This window comes from Pongo pygmaeus, chromosome 7 (genome assembly GCF_028885625.2).
Source record: "Pongo pygmaeus isolate AG05252 chromosome 7, NHGRI_mPonPyg2-v2.0_pri, whole genome shotgun sequence".
NCBI lineage: Eukaryota > Metazoa > Chordata > Mammalia > Primates > Hominidae > Pongo > Pongo pygmaeus.
In genome coordinates, this window is record NC_072380.2 from 92,858,215 (window position 1) to 92,863,899 (window position 5,685).

Genomic DNA, 5,685 nt, shown 5'->3' on the forward strand with positions numbered 1-5,685 from the left:
CCCAAAGTGCTGGGATTACAGGGGTGAGCCACCGCGCCCAGCCCGCCATGGAGCATTTAGAGATGGAGCCTCTGTCAGCTGGGCTTCCTGGATGACTCAGATGGGCAGAGAGTCCCTGACACCTGCATCACACACATAGCAGACACAAGAAATAAATCTTTTGCTGTGCTTCACTGCTATTATTTCCAATGATTTCTGCTGCATAACTTGGCCTATTTTGACTGATGAATTCGATATTCTAGGCCTGCTTTTTTTTGGCGGGGGAGGAGTGCACCGTTTCTGGAGGTACTGCAACTCCAGGTTGATGAGTGGGGTGAACGGAGCGAGCTCCTATTCCATCTCCCTGCTGCAGAAATCCACTTAGTATATTGTGCTCAGATAGAGGACATATCAGATATTAACTGATAAGAACAGATACTATACTTGATCTTAGCCAAAGGCCAAAAAGCAATGAGCCTTTTTTTTTCAACTTAAGGAGGAGAGAGTTTTTGTTAGTTTCTGTTGCTTCTTTTGTTGAGGAAATAGGAGGATAGAAGGGCCAAGAACAGTGGAAGGAGATAGCATGTGCCTGTTCTCCACCTGGGCCCGCAGTCTAGTGTGAAGTCCCAGTGGATAGCCAGCAGTGACAGCAGGAACAGGCAAACATGGGTGGATTTGTTACAAGACATGCCTGAGACATCACTCTGGAAACTCCCAGAAATGACCAAGGGAGATTTGGGAAGAGTGGCTAAGGTCCTGGTGTTACACTGGAGGTGCTAGGAGCTACTGTCATTTGGAATTAATATGAATGTGACCTTATATGTATACATAGGCTTGGGAGGCATGGGGACAGTGAGTCAGATAATAATTCAGCTGCTTTAGTTCATCGAGGCCTGGAGCACGTCTGCAAACCTGTGACAATATACACCTATTGATCTTTCTGATTGACTGTTGGCCTTACACTCTGTCATTTCTCCACATGGACTACTTTTATCTGCAGTATGGATCAGTGTATATTTTCTTTAGCAGTTAAACTGAATGTATAAAGTATTAATTTTGTGAGGAAGAAAACCAAAATGTTTAATTAAAAAGCCGATATAACTTCTAGACTTCACCATGGGAGCAATTTCCCCTTTTTTTTTTCTTTTTTTTTAAATAAAATAGTTTTCTTTTTGGGAGAGAGGTGTGAAGTGTTTTGCTAAACTATATTTACCTTGTCTATGAAATGACTTTAAGGAAGCCAGCAAACTCTCCCAAGGTAGATTTTATAAGGGGTGAAGGATGTTGGAAAGGAAGAAATAATAGAAAAACTGTTATGAAAGCAAAGATATCTGTGTGATTGCAAATGGTACAAAAAATAGGAACTTTTTGTTATGATCAAACTGAAGTTGAATTGCGTGAGGCTTTCATTTTAACACCCTGCCACAAACCCACAAATTCAGCTGTGCTACCCAGGAAATGTTATTTACAATTTACCCTCACCTTAGACTCTCTGACCCTTGAAGACACCTTATAGGATTGGCTGCCCCTTTCTCTCCCCTCTAGTTTATCATCTTTGCCTCTGTCTTTAGGCAGCAGCAGAGAATTTCCTGGTGACACCTGCTTGTGACCCCGGCTTTGAGAATCCTTAATTCTTCTCCATCTGCTTGGATCGATAGCTAAGGCAACCCTGGACATCACAGTTTGTGCACAGTAGAACCATCCATTTTCCTCTTGAAAAATCGTGTAAAAATTGGGAACAATGTCAACATGCAAAATAGAATTTCTTCTTTGGATAGTCAATGGCAAATTACTTTTGTTACTATTACATTTCTTTCAAATATTATAGTTTAAAAATGTATAAAACTCTTTCAAATGAAGTAACTCATTTTTTTACCCCAAAATGGTAAAGTCCAATTGAATATTATTATTCCTCACTTTATTGACTAGGAAACAATCTTGCTCAAGTTTACCAATTGGTAACAGAAACGGAACTCACACTCGGAACGTCACACTTTTTGGCCATCTTCCTCTTTCTTCATTTAAGGGTCATCGTTAAATAATTAAAGGGTGGCATTTTTTTTCTACAATATTTTAAAGCTTCAACACTGTTCTTTTGCTTCTATTCAAAGGAGTAAATAAAAATTTTTCCACTTTGAGGTAAAGTACAATGGAGTGCTCCTTATGCATGAACTGCTACATCTCCCTGAGAAACATCTCTCTTTCTCACGTTGGCAAAGCAAGCCTGTGCCTCTCTGAAGCACCTTACAAATTCACCCAAAGATCTAGCTGCTGAAAAGAACTTATGTACAAGCAGATAGCTGTGATGTGACAACTTAAGATACAAATATTAATCAAAAGAAAAGTAAATAAATAGTTGCCTGTATGTTACTTCCTCCAAACCCTACCTTATTAGACCCAAAAATAGCAGCAGTAAAATATTAACAGCAACCATTTACTGAATGTTTAGTCTAGGGCCAAGCCAAGCAGGACACTTAGCCCCATGTCCAGCCGCTGTCATTTAATGCTCAGTATAAGCCCGCGATGTCAGTGCTATCCTGGCTTTATTTTACTGATGAGGCGCTGAGGCTTACCTAGCTTGGGTAACTTGTCCAGGTTTTATAGCAGGCAAGCAGCTAAGCGATATCTCCACTCACACCATTGACTTTATTCTTGTACAAGAGGAAATCTCATTTCATAAAGAAAAGTTTCCCACAAATAAAATCAAAATTCATCCAAACCAGAAATAAGCTGAAGAAGTTGAGGGGTCATCTAACGGAGTTCTGCTTTGCTCATTGGAAACTGACTTCAGTGGAGACTTGTTAATCATCAGTTTTCCTAGAAAATTAATTTGCTTTGCAGCAAAGCCTTAAGACTGTGTGTATTAAATGTTACAGCTAAGCTAGACCCTTCAGCTAGTCACAAACTGTTCAGTTTAGAGGGGGAAAATGGTAAATTAAGAGAAAGCAATGGGAAACATTTTTCACTGGAAGAAAAGCGAGCCACATAATGTATGATTTTTTCTAGCTACAGGGTCTTGACCCTTTGGGGATGTTGAAAGGAATAAATGGATTGATTGAGGAAAGGGAAAAACAGCTTGTGGCAGATTAGATGGTGTTATGATGCCTGCCCCTGACTTCTTCCTGCCAAAATGAGATTCATTAAAGAAAACTCTTAAGTAAATTAAAACTCTGCTCGCCAATACCCTCCCCTCCAGATGTTAACAACTGTGGTTCGTTTGACGACATGGCTGTGGGTAATCAGTAGAAACATTTCTATTAAGAGGGATGATGAGAAGCACTGGGAAATATTTTATGTATTTTTGACCAAAAATGACCAAACAGCTGGCTGATTGATGACTTCTGGTATCAGGAACCCGAGACGCTGTCACTGTGTGAGCAATTGCTCATGAGTTCAGTTTGGCCATTCCCGCACCAACAAGATGCTGTTATTCCCTGACTTATGCCTATGGTGAAAAGGTGGCTTAGAGAGAAGCAGAAGGGAGGAAACTTTGGCTCAGAGAGTGTCAGGCTGCTTGGTGAATTGCGCCATTTCTGGACTTATCACCAGGGTAGCGTATGTTCTGGGATACAGCAATGGTTCTTCCTGTGGGTATTTCAGTTTATGGCAAAAACAGAACTGCTTTTGTCAAATTAGAATCAACTTCCTGTCCTGCTGCATGTGTGTATCTATCTATCTATCTATCTATCTATCTATCTATCTATCTATCTGTTTACCCATCTAACTATCTCTATAATGGAGATATATCTCCATTGGAATAGCAATCAAAGGACACATCTGGTCAGCAGGCTTATTAAATGACACAGTTACTTCCTGGTGTAGTGGGTTGGGGGCTTGCACCTGGAAGAAGGCAGAGTAGGTCACACACCTGTTGTCATCTCCCTAATGCTGAAGGGAAGTTTAGAGTGCCCCCTTCCGTCACCTAAATTTCAGGAAATAGGAATGTTGATGTGAGCCAAAGGAGTATTCATTTGCTTGAATTTTTTTGTCTTTTTTTTTGAGACGGAGTCTCGCTCTGTCACCCAGACTGGAGTGCAATGGCGCAATCTCGGTTCACTGCAACCTCCACCTCCCGGGTTCAAGCAATTCTCCTGCCTCAACCTCCTGAGTAGTTGGGATTACAGGTGCATGTCACCACGCTCAGCTCATTTTGTATTTTTAGTGGAGATGGGGTTTCACTTTATAGGTCAGGCTGGTCTTGAACTCCTGACCTCGTGATCCGCCCACATTGGCCTCCCAAAGTGCTGGGATTACAGGCGTGAGCCACCGTGCCTGGCCTGTGCTTGAATTTTTTACCAGATTGTCAGCTCCTTAAAAACAGGGACTTGTTAGTTATATTTGCAACCTGTAGTTGGGTGCTTGGATCATAATAGGAGCGTAATATATATTGTAAATGAATCAATAAATGAATGAGTTTTGGCCTGACTTTGAAATGGAGGAGGTCACCTTTTTCACTTACTTTGAAATGCTATGGTCAGACGGGGTTTAGGGGTGCTTCTTCACAGAGAAGTGTCCTCCCCTAGAAGACCAAGTGTGTCCAGGATGTGCACAAGAGGGGAGGAGGAGTGGATGGGCTGCTTTGCTCAGTCTGCTCTGGGTGTTAGGAGAGAAGGAGCCCTCAAGGAAGAAGGGGCTAATTTGTCCTGAAGCTGACCAGAGACTGAAGCTCCAATTCAGTGTTCTAGGCAGTCACTGAACCTTAAATCTACTGGGAGTATTAAACAAACAAACAAACAAAAAACCCAACCAGGATCCCACCTCAGGCTAATTCAATGAGAACCTGGGGCAGGTGATACTCGAGGGAATGAGGGCTTAAAAAAATCTCTAATATGCAGCCAGAATTGGGGGCTGTGGCTCCAGTTCAGTGGCTCTCAGCTCGTTGATATGTCAGAATCACATGTTAAAAATATGTATTAATAGATACTATCCCCCACATCCAGAGGTGGGATTTAGGGGGTCCAGGTGGGGTTCACACTTCTGTATTGACACATTTTGAAGACCATCAGGATTAAGACAACACTTTGGCTCAGGATTTCACCTTTCAACGAGCAATCTAGGATGCTTGTTAAGAACATAGATTCCTGGGTTTGCCCTAAATTTACTGAATCAGACTCCTGAAGAGAGGAGCATGGGATTTGTAGTTTTAAAAGTGTGATTCTCATGATAAGGGAAACATTACTAGCTTGTGTTTCTTAAGTATTATCCCCAGACCAGCAGCGCTGGCAGCACCTGGGAATCAGAAACTCTGGGGTGGGACCCAGCAGTCAGCTATTGAACAAGCCCTGCAGATGATTCTGATGCCCACTGCAGCTGGAGAACCACTGCTCTAGTTCTCTATTTTTTCAAGATATGGGCCCCAGACCAACAGCACTGGCACCACCTGGGAGCTTGTTAAAAATGCAGACTCCTGGCCTCACTCCAGACCCAAGGGGTTAGAATCTACATTTGAAGAGGATCCCCAGGTGATCTGTATGCACACTAAAGTTTGAGAAGCCCTGCTTATACCCCAAATAAGTACCACTTTGCTGTGGAAATCATCAAGTGTAAGCTCCTTTAACAAGAAGCAAAATCTAAAATCGATGTTTCCCTTTAAGAACAGAAGTGGCTTTAATTCTAGAGAAACTGTGAAGCAAATCACTTGGAACTGTTGGAACTATACTACTAAAACAAATCCCTGCGTTGTGTTATTAATTCAGCTGAAGTGAA

At 41.9% G+C, this 5,685-nt stretch overlaps 1 non-coding gene across 1 annotated transcript; it reads right to left on the reverse strand.

Annotated features, from left to right (window-relative positions):
- Nucleotides 1-263: 263 nt before the first annotated feature.
- Nucleotides 264-452, reverse strand: LOC129043350 (U2 spliceosomal RNA). Its single transcript, XR_008504436.1, has one exon. It is a non-coding gene; the product is annotated as a U2 spliceosomal RNA (small nuclear RNA).
- Between the last annotated feature and the right edge of the window lie 5,233 nt (nucleotides 453-5,685).